The sequence below is a fragment of the Sapajus apella genome, unplaced genomic scaffold (genome assembly GCF_009761245.1).
Source record: "Sapajus apella isolate SASKATOON/1434 unplaced genomic scaffold, GSC_monkey_1.0 scaffold2, whole genome shotgun sequence".
NCBI lineage: Eukaryota > Metazoa > Chordata > Mammalia > Primates > Cebidae > Sapajus > Sapajus apella.
In genome coordinates, this window is record NW_022436942.1 from 86,771,904 (window position 1) to 86,793,486 (window position 21,583).

The following is a 21,583-nucleotide window of genomic DNA, read 5'->3' on the forward strand; positions in this document are numbered from 1 at the left end:
TTTTTTTTAATCCCTCCAGCTTTGTTGATAGTAGCCGGTTTTGTACAATTGGAGGGAGCTCTCAGAGCCTTCTGTGGGAGCAGAGAACTGTCCTTAATCCGTCACACTACCATAGGGCAAAGCCAGCAGGTGTGGCCTCGTGAGGGGCTATACAGACAGGATGTGGCCAGGAGAACGGAGCCCCACCTGGACCACCTGACCCCTTGGGAATCTACTCCTGTCATCACGGGGATGTTCCCGCAGAGAGAAAGCTGGGTTAAATCGAAAAAGAGGGCCAGGCGCAGTGGCTCACGCCTGTAATCCCAGTACTTTGGGAGGCCGAGGCAGATGGATCACGAGGTCAGGAGTTCAAGACCAGACTGGCCAACATGGTGAAACTCTGTCTCTACTAAAAATACAAAATTAGCTGGGCGTGGTGGTGGGCCCCTGTAACCCCAGTTACTAGGGAGGCTAAGGCAGAGAATTGCTGAACCCAGGAGGGAGAGGTTGCAGTGAGCCGAGATGGTGCCACTGCACTCCCACCTGGGTGACAGAGCAAGACTCCATCTCAAAAATAAATAAATAAATAAATAAAGAGGCCACACTCAGGTATAATCAGAGCCAACCTGGTGGGCTGGGTCTATCACAAGACATAACAAATGATACATAAATGCTCGTAACATGAACAAAGATACAAACTGTGTGGGGGGGTTTTAAGTTGCTTTTCTTACTTTGTTGGGTGGGGTGTACCAGCATAAACTCTAAAGATAAAATCTATGTTAGATTGTCAATCAACTGTGTTTTTGAACAGCATAATTGTGTAGCAGCACATTGCAAAAACGCATTCATCCAAAGCGACACACATATGTGGCAGTGAGGACCACACCAGTGAAACAAGCCCCCTCGTGATCACCTGACTCCAGTTCTCCATGTGCACCACTGATTGCGGCTGCAGGAGGAAGACACCTGCCAGCCTTTCACGCTCTCCGCAGGAGGATGCTCACAAGATGCCAGGGGGGTTTATTGTGTTTATTTTTTTAATTACTAAAATCAGTAGCTAAGAAAGGGTCCTTGAAGCCTCCTAACCTGGGTTGGACCTTTTAAAAATATATTTGTAGCACATATCATAGATGGAAAGAAGAAGATATTTATTTATACCTGTGATGCCAATTGTCATTAAAAGGCTTTTCATGGATTACAAGTCAGTGTCTTGTGGGGTGTGTTTTGTTTCACTTAATTGCTATTTCTCACCCCAAAAGATACAACCACAGAAGAATTAAACTGTTAGGCTAGAGGGAAAACAATACATTTGCCAATCTTTAAAAAAAAAAAAATCCCTCTTGGTTTCTTCACTGATCCACAGTGATTCCCAATAAGGAGGGCTTTCATTCATAGATCCACCGTCATCCACACCTGTGCTCAAAATCAGTGAGCAGGAGGGCATTCATTTATAGATCCACCGTCATCCACACCAGTGTTCAGAGTCAGTGAGCAGGAGGGCATTCATTCATAGATCCACCATCATCCACACCGGTGCTCAAAGTCAGTGAGCAAGAGAGCATACATTCATAGATCAACTGTCATCCACACCAGTGTTCAGAGTCAGGGAGCAGGAGGGTTTTCATTCATAGATCCACCATCATCCACACCAGTGTTCAGAGTCAGTGAGCAGGAGGGCATTCATTCATAGATCCACCGTCATCCACACCAGTGCTCAAAATCAATGAGCAGGAGGGGCTTTCATTCATAGACACACCGTCTCCATTCACACCAGCATTCAGAGTCACTGAGCAGGAGGGCGTTCATTCACAGATCCACCGTCCTCCACACCAGTACCCAAAGTCAGCGAGCAGGAGGGCTTGATGACACGCAAATGGCTGGGCCCTGTGGCCGAAGGTTCTGATTTAATAGGACTAAGGCAGGGCTCCTGAATTTGCCTTTTTCCGGACTTCCAGGGTTATGCCAGATGCTAGCACTGCCAGACGGAGGCCCAGCTTTGCAAACTACCAATGTCCTTCACAGAAGAAGGCAAGCCCACGTGCCAGGTGGAAAACAGTGTTAAACCTCTCCTCTGGGGAAGAGTTGTACTTTTGCCTTGACAGTTTTGCCTTTGTTGTTTGTTTGAGGTTCAGGTGAGGTTTTTATTACTGGTTGGTTGGGGAAAGAAAGTTTTTTGGTAGAAGCCAAGCTGTTCTTTTTTAAATAACTTTATTGAGATATCATTTCCATACCATAAAATTGATCCATTTAAAGTGTACAACTTAGTGTGTTTTAGTATATTCACCAAGTCGTGCATCCCACCATCACGTCAGTCTTAGAACATTTTTATCATCCCAAAAAGAAAGCCCATGCACTTTAGCTGTCGCCTGCCTACTTCCCATTCTCCCCAGACCTCAGCCACAACCACCCTACTTTCTGTCTGCATGGATTTGCCTCGAGGGGCTGGCATTCATCTTGTTATGGAAAACCATCCTAAAAATTCTCCACATGGGATTAGAATTCCCATGACATCATCAAGTAATAATTTTTCTCCTTGTGAGAAGCAGATGAGAGGAACATATTGGGACTTTTCCTAATCAAAACTGCAGGAGACCTCAGCCTCCTCACCACACAGCTGCAGGTTCAGTGACAGAGGACAGAGCTTCAAGACCTTTCCTTTAGATACCACATCTGCTCCTGTGTCTGAGTACCTGCCTAGCTAGCTCTGTAATTCTTAAAAGACCTGTGCTCCAAACCAGGGACAGGATGATTGTGGTTGGAGGTGATGCTGGATGCTTAGTTGCTGCCCTGAGTTAAACTATAAGATGGTCACAATCTGCTGGGTGTGGTGCTTCCTTCCTGTAGTCCCAGCACTTGGGAGGCTGAGGTGGGAGGATCTCTTGAGCCCAGGAGTTCACGACCAGCCTGAGCAACATAGCAAGACCCTGTCTCTACAAAGAAATTTAAAAATTAGACAGGCATGATGTGTACACCTGTAGTCCCAGCTACTCGGGAGGCTGAGGCATGAAGATCTCTTTAGCCCAGGAGGTTGAGGCCGTAGTGAGCTAAGATCTTGCCACTATCCTCCAGCCTGGGTGCAGGTTGGGGGACAAAGCAAGATGCCAACTCTAAAAAAAATGGCCATAGCCATCTCCACCCCTATCCTGCATGAACCCCCAGCAAAGCAACTGCTGGCCTTGGGCAGATCCCTCAGTGGTCCACTCAGATCAGTGGCACTACCCCAGTTCTGAGGCCCCGAGACAATGAGGCTGAAGAACTCCCTCCCTCAAGCAGGATGCTCAGGGAAAATCTGCCATTGTTGTTGATAGAGAAATGAGAGTCTATGGTAGAGTGACCAGGTGTTTCCATTTCTTCTGGGACCATCCTCACTTAAACCTGGAAGACCCATATTCCAGGAATCCTCCCAGGGAGCATCTGGATGGGTAACAACTCCAGCTATGTAAGTGATATCCATTATCATCAAACACTTTCTGTTGGTGAGTTCAGTCACCTGGGGGCCTCATGGTGTTCAAAATTTCTTTCATTGCAATCTTAGGACTAAATATGACCTTATAGAGCAAGGGCGCACAGTCCTAATCTTGTTGGGCCCTAAAACAAATTGGATCATTCATCAAAGATTTCCAACACACCTTCCTGAGTGCCAGCCCTGCAGCAGCCTGCCAAGCCTACTTCCCCTGGGTGTGTAAACACAGGATCCCCTGGATGCGTCTGTGGGCATGTAACCTCTAATTCAACCCATTATGCAAATAAGGTAAAATGTTAAACAGGTGTGCGCCACTTCACAACAGCCACTGCCTTTTCACAGAAGTATGAGACCGGAGAAAGAGGCATGACTGCAAGCCTGGAATTCTTTCTTCATGTTCACAGGATGAAATAGAAGGCTACGTTGTCTCTCGGTTGCTGGGTCAATTATTTACTCAGCGCACACTCCTGGAACACCTGCTCTGTGCCTGGCCCGGTACAACATGCAAAAGATGGAATAATGGCCAAGACCTTAAGGTACTCACAGTAAGAGGGCAGAGGCAGAGAAGGTGGGGGCAGCCATGGCACAGAATGACTGGGCACTGTGATGGGCAGGGGCTCCACCCTGCTACTCCTCTGCTCCCACCCCATTGTTGACAGAAGTTGACTGTATGCCCCAGCCTGTCTTCTCGTGGTCTTTCAGAAGCTCTAAGGTCCGGTGACAGAAACTCTTCTCTCTCAGTGTCAGTGGAGGCCTGCACTTCTCTATGAATATGAATAGCCACAGCAGCAATAATAAGAGACTCCACTGAATGAGCACTTACTCCATGCCAGGACCGATACAACGTCTTCTGAGGTAGGCGCTTTACCCGCCTGTTATCGCTGAGGAAGCAGGATCAGAGCCTCCTTCCCAGGGCCACAGCTAGCAGGGTTGAAAGTAAAAGAATGGTCAGAGGTACGACGTCAACAATAATGAAAGGCTAATGCAGCTGGAGTAATGTCAGAAAAAGAACACCTTACAGCAAGAAGCATTACTAGAGATGAAGAGACACGTCACAATCATAAAAGTTATTTAAAAGGAAGCTGGAACAACCTGAATTGTGTATGAACATTATAATATAGCTGCAAAATATATACGCAGAAGACTGAAAACTATAAAACATTATTGAAAGAAACTGAAGGAGACCTAAATAAGAGGGGAAATATCCAAGCCCATCCAGAACCATTAGATAATAAACCCATGTTGTCTGGAGCCGCTCAGTCGGTCATTTGTTCCAGCAGCGACGGGAATCTAACACAGTACCTTTGAGCCATCTGGGGGCCCAGGACAAGTCTCTCCAGAGAACAGCTCAGGCACTCGGCAGTGCAAGAGCCTCTTTGGCAAGAGGCAAACTATCCTGCTAGGCCCAGGGACGGCCCCTGTTTCTGCCTCTTTGTTCACTCTGTTACTGAGCATACCAGTGCAGCTGAGGACGAGGGCTGGCTGGCTTCTAATGCATGGGTCATCCTATCCATTTGTTGAGTATTTCTTCTGCAGTCAGGCATTAATGTGCCATAGGTGAACCTCATGCTCTGTGCCTGCTCCCACAGGTTCAGCCATATGCCCACTGCACAGACTTTCCTATCCCCAGGTAAGAAGGGAGGCATCATTGAACCCAATCTAGATGCTCACTCTCACCACTGCTCACAGCTACCATTTGAATAATGCTGTCTATTCTCTGTTAGAGATAGGTGGCCGCGCTCCGGACCCCTGGGCTCTCCACTGGGCTTCTTTTCGGAGCTTTCCAGAAACCACACGGGGCACCTCGTCTAGCAGCAGTACCTCTATGACCGTGGGCTCTGACAGTTCAGATGGTCCGAGTGACAAGGCCATTGACCTGCAGCCTGGACTTGATGGAGACTTTTTTTTTTTGCTCTGAGCCCCACTAAAAGCTGGCAACCTGGTGAGTCTCTCAGTAGATGGCCAAGAAAGCATGGCCAAGAAAGATGGGCTGCCTCTGAAACCAGAGGAGACATGCCAAGCGCTGTTCCTCTTCCTTAGTGCTGGGAGGTACAAGGAGCAACATGTACTGTCCCTGACAGGGAAAGTTTCAACCGCGTAGGCACGCCCTAGTTCGCTCAGCTTTTTGCCGAAGTGGCAGGCCTCAAACACTCTGCAGAGTTTGTCTCTCACCCTCTGGAGCACGTGTTCCAGGTCATTCAAAGCTGCTTCCTGCTCATCAGATTAATGGTCCATGAATGTACTTGGTCAGCGTGGTGCTCTGCAGGATGTCCTAACCACCCGGCTTTCCCTGGATTATTCTGTAACAGAAAGAAAAGAACTGAGACAGTCATTCTTGTCCATCCCTTGGGGCTGAAAAAGAGCCCTCTGATGCTCCAGACGCCACTCAGAACTGGCAACCTTCAAAAAATCACCCAGCTGATGATAAAAACAGCATTACCAAGGGTGGGATGTGCTGCCTTTGCCTACCTGGTCTTGCCCAGGGCCACATGCATCCTCTTGGGACGATGGGAGTTCCCAGGCTCTTCTTGGCCTCTGCAGAAGTAGGCAAAGTGGAATTCCAGTGCCCAAGAATGGTCCTCTAAGGAAGAGCTGCCGGTGCCAGCTAGTGGGAAGGAAAGCCGGCAGAAGGCAGGCAGACAGGGGGAAGGAACTCACAAAAGGCATGGCGTGGAGAGATCTGGATGTAGGCAGAACATAAACTTTATTCATTACAAATACAAACCAAATCTTTATGCTGGCCACTATAACGCTTTTAGCTGGGGCCTGATGTGCTGGTTCACGCCTATAATCCCAGCATTCTGGGAGGCCGAGGCAGGAGGATCACCTGAAGTCAGGAGTTTGAGACCAGTTTGGCCAACATGGTAAAACTCTATCTCTAATAAAAGTAGAAAAATTAGCCAAGTGTGGTGGTGCATACCTGTCATCCCAGCTACTCAGGAGGCTGAGGTATGAGAATCACTTGAACCTGGAAGGTGGAGATTGCAGTGAGCCAAGATTGCAGCACTGTACTCCAGCCTGGGCAACAGAGCAAGACTCTGTCTCAAAAAAAAAAAAAAAAAAAAAAAAAAAGTTTCAGCAGCAGAAAATGTTCAGGAGAGGTAGACAGTGCTAGAAGTTCTAAGGAAGGCACCTGAGGTGGTCAGGGAGGTCAGCAAAGGCCACGCAGAGGAAACGTGGCTTGACCGGAGGCTTAGGATGCATCAGAAATGCTCAGAATCTAGATGAAATGCCTGGCAGAGAAAAGCACAGGTGCCAAGACCCAGGACAGAAAGGTGGGAGCTTGCCAAGAACCGGGCATTGAGAAACAAAAGTGAAAATACAACATTGCTGGAGAGAGCGTTTCCCAGGGGCAGTGAAATGCCACTGTTACCCGCTTCACAGCTGGGGAGGTCGCAGCTCTATTGGGAACAGGGGCGAAATGCCCATGGAATACGTTGGCTTTTTAAATGGGTGTCTGTTCTAAGTTCTTCACCGTGCCTCAAAGTATTCAAATGTTTGACTATCACACTAGGGTGTTGGTCTCTGCATCTAAAAATTTGTAACTGAAGAGCTAAATTGGGTGGGGTTTCCTGAGTGTTTGCCTGCTCAGAAAGGTTTGTTAATTGCTTCTAAACAATAAACAAACAAAAACAAAAACCCATGGGCTCTGACAGTTGAGTCCTGTTTTAGGAGTTCTTTGAGGTGGAGGTGCTCATTTGAAGATTTGGATCAAGGAAGTTTATAAAGTAGAACTAAGAAGAGGAAAGTCAGGTTATTATGTTACCGTTTTTCTTTTAGGGAGGACAGTAGATTATGAGATTATGTTTCAATAAATGAAGCAAATTCTGGCATTTTTTTCCATTTATCTTCTACTAACCAAAATGTTCTGTCCAAAAAGCCTTTTCCTTTCTGTCAAAGAGGGCATTTGGGTGACAAGAAATTACCAGACTATGACATTTTATTGATTAAAAAAAATTCCGGTTAAGTTAGAGGTCAAGCTTTACATTTTCTGTGATTTGCACTGTCCTCTGAATGAGGCGTATGATTGGAAGACTCAGGCCATTTTGGATTGTGAGGACACACTCTTGAGACAGCTGCTGTTTTCAGAGTATTTCTGTAGCCATGGAAAGAGAAATCAATTCCATTAAATGTGACAACATAGACTCAGGCTGGATACGATGATACAAACTGGAGTGAAGACACAGCAGATCCAATTCATTCATCCATTCACTCAACAAACACTCACAGAGCATGGGTTATGAATGAGACACTGGTCTAAGTCGTCAGAATATGGCAGTTAACGAGAGAGTGGGAGTCCCTATCCATATGGAAAGTTTAATTGATTTTCTAAAGGGGAAAATCAATTAAAAGCAAACATTAAATAAATCAACGATGACATAGGACAGTGAAAAATAGCACTATAAAGGATATAAACAGAGTGGTATGGTCAGCAATAACCAGGCGCCATGCATGGAAAAGGTGTTACTTAAGTGGGGTGGACACCAGAAGGCGTTGAAGCTGAGAATTTATGAATAAACACAGTTGTGGCTGGAGGTGAGGACCCCAGACAAAGCGAATAGCAGGTGCAAAGCAAGAGTGAGCTCACAGCGTTTAAGAACTGGAGAAATGCCAGTGAGTGCGGGAGAAAATCATAAAGGATGAGACTGCTAACGTGGGTAGCACGGCAAGGAGAGTGGGTAGAGGGAAAGGCGCTGGGTGCTCACAAGCAGGAGAGGGATATTCTCAGAATCCCATTCAAAAGATGAGTCGAGCCACCAGGTAAAGAGTGTGTTGAGATGTGTTCCATTAGAAGGGCTACTTGCAATTGTACTGGGGAAGGACTGCAGTGGCTCAGAGGTAGCAGCAAGGGAGACGAAAAGAACTAGTAAAATGTAGGATGCATTTTGGAACAAGAATACAACAGAACCTGTCTGTGCCCCACCCATATTCCCCCACACTCCAGGAGCAGTACTGGCCGACAGCACCCTAGCACAAGCATGCAAAACATGACCGAATGCTTTTGGAATAGCTAGAGAGTTGCTATCTTGGTGAGCAGCCCTCAGCCAATCACAGAGGATATAGGAGCATCCTGGTGTCCATATCCTTGTGAAGGTCTCTTTCCCCTAACTGATGCCACATTAGGCAGTGAACAAAATGAGGTAAATGTAATGATATGTGGCTTCTGAGACTGAGTCACAAAAAGCATTGTGGTTTCCTTTCTTGCACTCTCTCATTCTCGGGGATTCAAGCTGCCATGTTGTAAGGAGACTCAAGCAGCTCTATAGAAAACCCCATGTGGTAAGGACCTGAGGCCTCCTGCCCATAGCCAGTGAGGAACTGGGGACTCCTGCCAAAACTCATGTAGGGGAACATACTCCAGCCCCATTCAAACCTTCAGATGAATGCAGCCCTGGCTGGTACCTTGAGTGTAACATTGTAAGAACCTGAGCCAGAACCTCCCAGTTAAACTACTTCCAAATTCTTGGCTCACAGAAACTGTGAGATAAGTGTTTGTCATCTTAAGCTACTAATTTTTGGGTAATTTGTTACGCAGCAAATGTAAGTAGGCATTTATATCCTTCAGACGGAATAAGTCAGAGGCATGTTCTGCAGTGTAGAATCTATGCCATTCTGTCATGGGCTGGAGTCAGCTGGTATGACTCACAAAGTATGACCATGAACATCTCTTCCCAAAACATTATTCAGTCACATCTCACTGGTAGCTTGAAATTAGCCATGGGAGGGATATTTACACCATCAAAATCGGTAAACACTATATGATAGTTAATATTAGACGGCAACTTGATTGGATTGAAGGATCCCTAGATGACTGGTGAAGTATTGTCTCGGGGGTGTCTGTCAGGGTATTGCCAGAGGAATCAGACCTGAATCCATGGACTGGGAGAGGAATGCCCACCCTCAATGTCTGTGGGCACCATCCAATCAGCTGCCAGCACAGCCAGCATAAGGCAGGTGGAAGAAGGTGGGATGACCTTGCTTGCTGGGTCTCCTGGCTGCTTTCTCCCATGTTGGATGCTTCCTCTCACTCCTCCTGCCCTTGGACATCAGACTCCAGGTTCTTCAGCCTTTGGAGTTTGGAACTCGTACCAATGGTTTTCTGGGGGTTCTTGAGCCTTTGGCCACAGACTGAATGCTGCACTGTTGGTTTCCCTGATTTTGAGGCTTTTGGACTCCGACTGAGCCACTACTGGCTTCTTTCCTTCCCAGCTTGCAAACGGCCCATCGTGGGGCTTCGCTTTATAATTGTGAGAGCCAAGTCTCCCTAATAAACTCCCTTTCATGTACACATGGATCCACTGCTTCTGTCCCTCTGGAGAAGCCTGACTATACAGATTCAACTTTCTGTGTCAATCTATTCTTACACTGCTATGAAGAAATACCTGAGACTGGGTAATTTATAAAGAAAAGAGGTTTAATTGGCTCACGCTTCCACAGGGTGCACAGGAAGCATGGCGGCATCTGCTCCTGGGGGGGCCTCCTGGTGGACGGTGAAGCAGGAGCAAGCACTTCACACGGCTGGGGCGGGAGGGAGGGGCAGGAGGTGCCACACATTTTTTTTTCATTTTACTTTAAATTCTGGGATACGTGTGCTGAACATGCAGGTTTGTTACAAAGTTATACAAGTGCTATGTTGGTTTGCTGCACCTATCAACCTGTCATCTAGGTTTTAAGCCCTGCACACATTAGGTATTTTTCCTAACGCTCTCCCTCCCCTTCCCCTGACCCTTGGCAGGCCCCGGTGTGTGGTGTTCCCCTCCCTGTGTCAGTGTGTTCTCATTGTTCAACTCTTACTTATGAGTGAGAACATGAGGAGTTTGGTTTTCTGCTCCTGTGCTAGTTTGCTGAGGATGATGGTTTCTAGCTTCAACCATGTCCCTGCAAAGGACATGAACTCATTCTTTTTTATGGCTGTGTAGTATTCCATGGTATATATGCACCACATTTTCTTTATCCAGTCTATCATTGATGGACATTTGGGTTGATTTCAAATCTTTGCTCTTGTAAACTTATACAAAAATTAACTCAAGATGGTGCCACACATTTTTAAACTACCAGCTCTTGCTGTAAGCCACTCACTTACTCACTCTCATGAGAACAGCACCAAGGAGATGCTGCTAAACCATTCATGAGAACTCCGCTCCCATGATCCAACCAGCTCACCCCAGGCCCACCTCCAACTCTGGGTATTACACTTCGACATGAGATTGAGGTGGAGACACAGACCAAAAGCATATCACACTACACGCTTTAGTTTCCTACAGCTGCTGTAACAAATCACCAGAAACTTAAAACAACAGAGAAATAATCTTTCACAGCTCAGAAAGCTTGAAGTCTGGAATTGAGGCGTCAGTGGCCTGTGCTTCTTCCAAAGTCTCTAGGGGAGGATCCTGCCTCACCTCTTCTAGCTCCTGGTGGCTTCCGGCATTCCTTAGCTTGTGGTTGCATCGGTCCAATCTTTGCCCCCATCTTCACAGTACCTTCCCTCCAGGTTTGCATGTTGCTGCATCTTCCTGGGTCTTCTTATGAGAACACCAGTCTCTGGATATAGGGTCCACAGTAATCCAGTATGACTTAACACTAATAATTACATATACACAGAGCCTATGTCCAAATAGAGTCACATTCTGAGGTTCTGGGTGGGCATGAATTTGGGAGAGGACACCATTCAATGCAGTAAACTACAAATCAGGGTTTCCTTCAGAGCCATTCACCCGCACACCCCTGGCCCCATCTCCTGGCAGGACTGAGCTCTGTTTGCTGCAGAGGTGATATGCTCATTCACATGCCTGCATTGGCTTCCTTCCCTTCCCAACTTCACAGCCCAGCTCCCTGGTGGTGCCTTCTTGGAATAAACTGCTCCAAAATTGTTTGTTTTCAAGCCTTTGTCCCAGGTTCTACTTCTGGAGGAATTCAACGTCAGATGTAAGACCATCAAGGCTTGCCAATAGATCAAGAATCTTGGGGCTAGGCATGTTGGCTCATCCCTGTAATCCCAGCACTTTGGGAGGCCAAGGCAGGAGGGTTCCTTGAGGACAGGCGTTTGAAGCTAGCCTGAGCAACAGAGCAAGACCTCATCTCAAAAAAAAAATTTTTTTAATCACTGAATGCAGTGGGATGTGCTTGTAGTCCCAGTTAATCAGGAGGCTGAGATGGGAAGATCACTTGAGCCCAGGAGTTCAAGGCTCAGCGAGCAAGGGACATGACGTTGCACTCCAGCCTGAGTCACAAAGACCCTGCCTCAAAAAATAAAAGCAAAAGAATCCTGGGATTTCTTACCTGAGCAACTAGTGGATGGTTCATCCATTTACTGAAGTAATGATTGAATGACTTAGAAGAAAAAAACTGGCTGAGTGCAGTGGCTCATGCCTGTAATCCCAGCACTTTGGGAGGCCAAGGCAGGTGGATCACCTGAAGCCAGGAGTTGGAGACCAGCCTGGCCAACATGACAAAAATTAGCCTGGCATGGTGGCTTGTGCCTATGGTTCCAGTTACTAAGGAGGCTGAGATGGGAGGATCACTTTAGCCCAGGAGGTCAAGATTATAGTGAGCCATGATTGCACCACTGCACTCAAAGCTTGGATAACAGAGCAAGACCTTGTTTCAAAACAAAAAAAGGAAAAGGAAGAGACTTCTTTAAATGGCTTCTGTAGAAATTCCTCCATGGAATCCTCTCAGCTGAGCTGTGGTAGAAGGAAGTTTCCATGTGGGATCAGGGTAAGCAGCTGCCCTACCCACCAGCTTCCCAGTGCATGAGTGATATGGTTTTGCCTGTATCCCACCCAAATCTCATCCCAAATTGTAATCCCCATGTGTTGAGGGAGGGACCTGTTGGGAGGTGATTGGATCCTGGGGATGGTTTCCCCAGTGCTGTCCTCATGATAGTGAGTGAGTTCTCACAAGAGCTGGTGGTTTTATTTCATTATTTTTCTATTTTCTATTTACTTCAGACAGAGTTTCACTCTTGTCGCCCAGGCTGGAGTGCAATGGTGTGCTATCAGCTCATTGCAACCTCCACCTCCCAGGTCCAAGTAATTCTCCTGCCTCAGCCTCCCGAGTGGCTGGAATTACATGTGTGCACCACCACACCCAGCTAATTTTTGTATTTTTAGTAGAGATGGGGTTTCACCATGTTGGCCCAGCTGGCCTCTAACTCCCGACTTCAAGTGATCTGCCTGCTTCAGCCTCCCAAAGTGCTGGGATTACAGGTGTGAGCCACTGCACCCGGCTGAGCTGGTGGTTTTAAAAGTGTTTGGCATCTCCTCCTTAAACTGTCTGTCCTGCTGCCATGTAAGACATGCCTTGCTTCCCCTTCACCTTTCACCATGATTGTAAGTTTCCTGAGGCCTCTCCAGCCATGCAGAACTGTGAGTCAATTAAACCTCTTTTGTTTATAGATTGCCCAATCTCAGGTAGTTCTTTGTAGTTGTGTGAGAACAGACTACACAGTGAGTGTGTGTGTTTTGTCTTGGTTTGAATAAGCAGCACTCTGTCCCTAGCACACCCCTTGGCCTTTTTGCCTGGCATCATTTTCTAGTGGAGTCTTAGTTTCACTCCCAGAAAAACAGGCACAAATTGAAACAGACCCTGCAATTATATAAAAATTTGAGGACTGAGATTACTGGGGCACCCGGCAGTGTTTAAACAGCTAACAGACCTCTTCCCATGAAGGAAGATCAATCTCATGAAAAAGAAAAGCTGTAATTATCCAGACCATTTAAGTTCAGAAGTATCAAATAAGAAAACCTTCCTCTTTTCTGCCTAAATTACTAACCACTGCTTAAATCAAGGACACTCTTGGCCACAGGTGGACATGGAAGGTTGTAGAATGTTTTGCTTCTTAATAAATGACCATAGTAAAAGCAATGGGCTCCCAATTTCAAAACCTCAAGGTATGAAAACTTATTTCTGGTGGAATGGTCTTCAGGCCAAAGACTCAGGTGTGTAAAAAGCATGATTTTCTTTTAACTAAAATTACTTTTTGATGAAGTCATTTACCTTTAAGAAATTCAATTTCAAACAATTCAGATTTTTCTCCTTTCTCCCCAAGGATGTGTCTGAGTTCCAATAGGTTAAAGTGGTGCATGAAATTGTACCAGGAGTTGGGGAGGGGGTGCTACCTCAAGTCCCTTCGTGCAGGCATCTGCGGTTCCCAGCTGATCCCAACACAACACTCTTCTAGGTCCAGCTGATGTTAATTTATTCCCCAGCTGCTGTAGCAGTCACAGGATCCTTCCAGGGCTCCAACACCTTGCTGAGCCTGCAGAATACCATGTGACATTATCAAAGACAGTCCCCATTTTCATGCTATTCCTGTGTGGATCAGAATCCATTGGTACCAAACCATTCCAGGTATTAGGGAATTCTTTCATGCAGGCCTTTAAGTCGTGTCTGCCTTAAAATAAATTAAATTATCATACAAAAAATTAAGGTGTGTGGTCAGAGAACTGAGTTTACTGAAATCTGCATTTACTGGGTTGACTGTTTCATCATGAGGGTCATTAGTCATCTTCCCCAGAGATTTGTTCTACGAAAGGACTCACTGGAGTTGTCTTTGACGAGTCAACAGCCAAGCTATGCTTCAAATGTGATTTGCCCCACGCACCATAATCAGGAAAATGCTTGTACGTAGAGAACGGTTCACCGGGTTATAAGAGGCAGCGAGAAGGTTAGAGAGGACTCTGGTTGGTCAGCACATACTCACAGTTACACCCTCAGCACGATGCCTTGGGAGACCTCAGCTGAACAAATGGGCAACAGATGAGCTGGCCAGGTAAGTATTTGGCCCCCAGTGAATATTTTCGTTCTCCACGTACATGACCCTGACAAATTCCTTTCCCTCCCATGCGGTGGTTTAAAGTGGCTTCCAGACTTGGTGCATACCCTGACCATGCCAGGTCAGTATCATCTGACAAAGCATTTGATCTTTCACACCCCAGTCTCCTGAGCAACATGGGAGCTCACACAGTGCTCTCATTCCATTGCAGCATTAGCCTCTTTCTGCCTAAACTTTCCAATAACCTTGGGATAAAGATAGCATCATTATCTCTATTGTGACAGAAAATGGGAGTAGAACGGCAAATGAACACGAGCAGTATTGCCCTGCTAGAGAGGGTGGAGTTGCTTCAACCCCAGAGCCTAGACTTTTGGCCACCACACAACTCTCCTTCCACCATAGTGGAGGTGATTCCAGCAGGAGGTTCTCCCCAATAAGGCTCTTGTGTGGGCTCCACGAAGTCCTGCGAGATGCGCACTTAGCCAAGTGCCCAGCCCGAGGTCAGCACGCAGTCCATGTTGGCTGTGACTGCTACAGTTCAGGGGCAAGGGCTGTGTCTGAAGCCATCTGCCTTTCTGGTGCCTTGCCAAACGATCACCCTCCACTTCAGGGTGCAGCCACTCAGCTGCTTCTTGGGTACAGTGGCTGCCTTTTCTTTCCAGCCATCACCCAGGAGACCTGGAAGAGCAGGGAGTGACCTGGTTGGGGTCTGGGGAGCTGTAGTGCTTGCCTCACTGGCTACCTTGGGCCTAAGTCATCTGCAGCTAAAGCCTTCTAGAATAACAGATCTGGCTTAGGAAATGTCTCTGTCTGGGGCCCAAGGCCTCTGGCCCATGCCACAAAAGCAAGCAGGACGAGGTGGCCTGGGACGACGACCACCAGGGTTCACTCACTTCCTCTCTTTGGATGCTCACCTGTAAAGTTAATCTTATATGGTATTATTTATAATACTATAGCACTGTAATATTGCCTATATTATAGACATTAGAGTACTACCTATGTTTTAGCCGGATGTCGCAGCATGTGCCTGTATTTCCAGCTACTCGAGAGATTGAAGTGGGAGAATCCCTTGAGCCTGGGAGGTTGAGGCTGCAGGGAGCCATGTTTGCGCCACTGCACTCCAGACTGGACAACAGTGACATCTTGTCTTAAAAAAATATGTATTACCTATGTCACAAGGTTGCCGAAAGTCTGAAACATGCCCATGGAGTTGGAAATACTTGGATGCATTAGTCAGGGTAGCCCGGGGCTGTAACACACAATCCCCAAATCTCACTGACATAACCCCACAAAGGTTTATTTGTCACTCACTCCACAGTCACATAGGGATGGGTGGAAGGAGGCCCTGCGTCCTATTTCATTCAGCTTCTTCCACCTTGCGGCCCCAGGCTCCCCCATGTCCTCTCAAATCAACCAGAAGCTCAGAAAAGAAAACAAGGATGACATGTGGGGGATTCCCATGGGCCAGGCCTGGACGTGAGGCCCATCACTTCCTCCTCCATTGACAACACGGAGGGCAGAGAAAGCAGGGAGAGGCAGCCTGGCTGTGTCAGGAATGTGGTTTGGTGGGCACTCTTCCATCCCCACCTCGGCATACCTCACCCCACGTATGCACACAACTTCCCCCACACCCTCCTGTTGCTGTCCTTAAGGAAGACTAGGAGTGGGGATTATTATTGTTATTATTATTTGAGAGAGTCTTGCTCTGTCGCCCAGGCTGGAATACAGTGGTGTGCAATCCTGGCTCACTGCAATCTCTGCCTCCTGGGTTCAAGTGATTCTCATGCCTCAGCTTCCTGAGTAGCTGGAATCACAGGCACATGCCACCACATCCAGCTTTTTAAAAAATTATTATTATACTTTAAGTTCTGGGATACATGGGCAGATCTGCAGGTTTTGTTACATAGGTCTACGCGTGCCATGGTGGTTTGCTGCATCCATCCCCACATTATCTACAGTAGGATTTTCTCCTAATGTTATCCCTCCCCTATCCCCCCACCCCCTGCTATCCCCCCCAGTCCCCCCACCCCCCGACAGGCCCCGGTGTGTGATGTTCCCCTCCCTGCGTCCATGTGTTCTCATTGTTCAACACCCACTTATGCGTGAGAACAGGATCTAGAACTAGAAATACCATTTGACCCAGCAATCCCATTACTGGGTATATACCCAAAGGATTATAAAACATTCTATTATAAAGACACATGCACATGTATGTTTATTGTAGCTCTGTTTGCAATAGCAAAGACTTGGAACCAGCTAATTTTTGCAGTTTTAGTAGAGACGGGGTTTCACCATGTTGGCCAGGCTGGTCTCGAACTCCTGACCTCAGGTAATCCGCCCACCTCAGCCTCCCAAAGTACTGGGATTACAGGCGCGAGCCACCGTGCCCGGCCGTTGCAGCCAGGAGTTGGACTGTAATGCCTGCAGTTCAGTTTTCACACAAACTCTGGTGGCTGTTTGTCAGTCCAGTGTTTTTATTGCTGACATCACCCAAATAACTTGTACCACCAGGATGATGGCGGGAACAAAGACTCAGCTCGTTGCATTCTTGGTAGGTGGGATGCAGTCAGTTACCCATTTCGCAGGGCGACTGGGAGGGAAAACATTTTCTTCTCAAGCCCTGGGGGTATCTTGAGTATTTGTAAGACTTCGGAGCATAACCTTTGAGATCAGAGACACCTGTGTTTGAGCCTTGAGTTTGGGTATCATTCCTTGCTATGTCCCTTGGGGAATTTACTTAAATGGAGTTTGATAAAGAAGAAAAGGTGGAATTGGGGAACGTGGAAGGCATAATGGGTAAATGACAAAGAGCAGAGAGGAAGAAAAGAGAGAGGCCATCCACAGAAAACAGGAATGGCTTCCCTCCAGCTGCCAGCGGGATAACTGTGTGGGCACTCAGCAGTCTAGAACAAGGGCTGGTCTGTTGGGAATGGTGGAATCCAACAATCCAGCCACTTGCAAACCCCTATCCCACATGGTTCTGAATGGATTAGCACATACAACTCAATCCCGAAATACAGAATTGTTTGAGACAATCTCCCATGCGACACCGGTACGTTCCACTGGCTAGCAGTAATTTCAGTAGGACGTGGCCCAAATCACCCTTTCCTATGGTCTTTAAGAAAGATATACCAACATCATAGGTGTATGTTAATATCTAGCCACTGTAGCCTCGACAACGGCTTCCCAAAGATGTCGTCCTAATTTCTGGAAGCTGTGAATGTGTTACTCTACGTGGCAAAAGGAACGTTGCAGACATAATTAAGTTAAAGATTTTGAGATGGGGAGATTCTTCTGGATTATCTGAGTGGGTCCAGTGTCCTCATAAGGAAAAGACAAAGGCAGAGGGTCAGAGCTGAAGGAGATGTGGAGATGGAAGCCAATCAGAGTCAGGCAAACAAAGGGCCCTGAGCCAAGGAATGTGGGCACCTCTAGAGGCTGGGGCAGGCAAGGAAATGGATTCTCCCTTCTAGCTGATTACAGGAAAGGGGTCCCCACCCAGACCCCAAGAGAGGGTTCTTGGATCTCACACAAGAAAGAATTCAGGGCCAGTCCACAGAGAAAAGTGAAAGCAAGGTTATTAAGAAAGTGAAGGAGTAAAAGAATGGCTACTCCATAGACAGAGCAGCCCTGAGGGCAGCTGGTTGCCCATTTTTATGGTTATTTCTTGAGTATTTCTTAATAAAAAGGGGTGGGTTATTCATACCTTCATACCTCCCCTTTCTAGACCATATGCTATATAGGATAACTTCCTGACGTTGCCATGGCATTTGCAAACTGTCGTGGCAGTGGGGAGTGTACCAGTGAGGACGACCAGAGGTCACTCTTTATCGCCATGCTGGTTTTGGTGGGATTTGGCCAACTTCTTTACTGCACCCTGTTTTATCAGCAAGGTCTCTGTGACCTGTATCTTGTGCTGACCCCCTATGTCACCCTGTGCCTTAGAATACCTTAATCATCTGTGAAGGTAGCCCAGTAGGTCTCAGCCTCATTTTACCCAGTTCAAGATGGATTTGTTCTGGTTTACATGCTCTGACACCTCCAGAAGGAAGCAGTCTTGCTGACACTTTAATTTTAGGACTTCTGACCTCCAGAACTATAAGTTCATAAATGTGCATTGCTTTAAGCCGCTAAGCTGATAATTTCTTACAGCAGCAATTGGAAACTCATACACCTCTGTCATAGGGTCGCCATGCGGATTAAACGATCATGTGAGAGATGATGCTGATGTACCTGTGTGCGAATCTGTTCTCAGAGTTTTTAAACTATTAACTGGTGTCTTCTCTACAACACACCCATAGGGGAGGTAGCAGTGTCGGCAGTGGCGAATCTGTCCGGCCTGCAGCGGCCTCAGCTCTTGCCTCCTCAGAAGAAAGAATTTGCCCAAGAGGCATAGGGCAGAGAGACAGACCGAGGCAAGTGTTAGAGCAGGAGCGAAAGGCTATTAAAAAGCTTGAAGCAGGAAGTCAAGTCCACTTGGAAGAGGGCCAAGCAGGCGACTTGAGAGACGCAGGTGCGTGGCCTGACCTTTGACTTGGGGTTTTATACATGGGCAGGCTGCTGGACTCCGCCCTCCTTCTCCCCTGTTCTTCCCTGGGGCGGGCTGTCCGCACCCCAGCGCCTGCCCCCCCCCCCCGCGACTGCGCCCGGCCCCGCCCCCGCGCCCGGCCCCGTCCCCGTCCCGCCCCTGCCAGCGTTTGCCGTGTGGGAGACACACATGCGCAGTGTGTCTACTGGAGTTGAGCACATGCTCCCGTGAGGCAGGACGCATTTTTTTTTCTTAATTGCATTTTAGGTTCTGGGGTACATGTGAAGAACATGCAGGATTGTTGCATAGGTACACACATGACAGTGTGATTTGCTGCCTTCCTCCCCTTCACCTATATCTGGCATCTCTCCCCTTGCTATCTCTCCCCAGCTCCCCACCCCCCACCGTCCCTCCCCTATTTCCCCCCAACTGACCCCAGTGTGTAGTGCTCCCCTCCCTGTGTCCATGTGTTCTCATTGTTCAACGCCCGCCTATGAGTGAGAACATGCGGTGTTTGATCTTCTGCTCTTGTGTCAGTTTGCTGGGAATGATGGTTCCCAGGTTCATCCATGCCCCTTTACCAGCTGAGCCTTCCCGCTTCCTAGAGGAAGGTCACAGACCAGTTAAATGCCACCATGTTGCCTCGTAGTGCGCATGCTCGAGCCCACTCGCCCAATTCCTGAGATCTCCTGGGGAAGCTGCTCATCAGCAGTTTCAGGTGTTCCTGTGTATTGGGAGGCTGCCCTTCCTTGGCACTGGCTGTGGCCAATTATTATTTGAGAGAGACAGTTAACAACTCTCTGCCCATTCCTGGGGCAGGGTGGGCTCTCCTGCCCCGCTCATGTCGGCCTGGCTACCTGCTGTAACAGTAGTGTTACTGGGGCCACCCTCTTACACAGGAGAAAAGTGTCCACCAGAGGCCAAGCCGATTAGTCATGGTCTTCTAGCCATCAAGGGGTAAAGTCCACATTCACACTCCGGCAGTGGCCCTGTCCCTACCCACTGCAACTCACTATCCATCATGTAGAAGCATTCTGCAAGCAAAATATTCAGCATCATATTGTCGGAGGCGTTCCTGCCAGAGCGACTCCACCTTGAGTCAGGGCTAGGAAATGAGGCTGGGACTTGCTAAGATGTATTCTCAGAAAGTTAGGCATTCCTAGCCTCTAGGGTTTTATGGTTAAGGTAGCAAAGTGATATTGTTTACTAAACAGACCTAGTCCTGGGAGTGCCCAGATATATGGATACCTTGAGAACAAAGGCATTCCTAATTTTGCTTTAAAGATAACATTGCCGGGCACGGTGGCTCACGCCTGTAATCCCAGCACGTTGGGAGGCCGAGGCGGGTGGATCACGAGGTCAAGAGATGGAGACCATCCTGGTCAACATGGTGAAACCTCGTCTCTACTAAAAATACAAAAAATTAGCTGGGCATGGTGGCGCGTGCCTGTAATCCCAGCTACTCAGGAGGCTGAGGCAGGAGAATTGCCTGAACCCAAGAGGCAGAGGTTGCGGTGAGCCGAGATCGCGCCGTTGCACTCCAGCCTGGGTAACAAGAGCTAAACTCCGTCTCAAAAAAATAAATAAATAAATAAATAAAAATAAAGATAACATTGATGCTTGCAAAACATAGTAATTAAGAAAAATTAATGCTTTATCACAAACCCGTGTAGCAGAGCACATCTCCCCATGACCTTGTGTAGTCATGTATATCTATGTATTACAGTTAGGGTGAACGCCTTCCTCCCCTGACTTTCAGGAAGATCCTGCTCTGCCTGTGGAGTACACATTCTTTTATCCCTTTGCTTTCCTAATAAACTTGCTTCCACTTTACGGACTCGCCCTGAATTCTTTCTTACATGAGATCCAAGAACCCTCTCTTGGGGTCTAGATCTGGATTCCTTTCCTGTAACAATATCATGCTAAAAGCCTGAGGAATTTTCAGTAAGTGTGAAGAATTTTCAGCAAATATGGACTCCACTGTGTACAGGGAAGCCCACCTGGAAACAGCCCCAAGCATAAATTAGCAAAATTGCAGCCACTGTGTAGGAAGGAGCTGAAGCTCCATTTCAGTTCCAAAGCAAAACCTCAGAACCAAAGAGTCAGCCACAGAGAGGCCCTGCTGCAGCTGGGACGCAAGCCTCGGTGTCATCTGCACCCCAGCCTTCCATCCTTCCTCTCCTCTTCCCTTCCTACCCCAATCTGACACCCAGTGCCATCCTCTTCGGTCTGTTTTTTCCTCTCTGGTTAATTAAAGACAAGCAGGTTTTAGGAAAGAGTTCTGCTTCCTCTTGGGTGACTAATGAGGCTATCATTCTTCCCAGCTACGGAACAAGACACTCCTGCCCCACAAGGCTGCTAGGGACCTGACCCCGCGATGCTCTTGCCACGTGGGCTGCTACTGGGTGAACAGATGGCAAGAGAGTGAGAAAAAGTTTGGGGAAGCAGACAGATCTGTTTTGTAGCCTGCTCCCCTTGCAGGTGTCTCTTTTTTTTTTCTTTTTTTCTTTTTTATTCTTTTATACCCAAGAGGTGCTGAAGGAATAGTGGTCTCTTAGATAAGCGGTGTATTCAGAGGTTGAGCTGGACACACTTAAGCACAAGGCCATCCATGAGTGCCTGTACACTGAAGCCAACAGTCTGACTCAGTCAGTTCTTAACACAGGGTACCCTTAGCATGGGGCACAACTTTGCACTAAACCATAAGTTCTATACGGACAGAGACTGTTCATGCTCCCACGTGGGTCCTCTGTGCTGTACACACAATCGCTTCTGAATACAAGTGCTGGATGTGTGCATGAATCAAAGGCACCAATTTTATGCTGTCCTTAGAAAT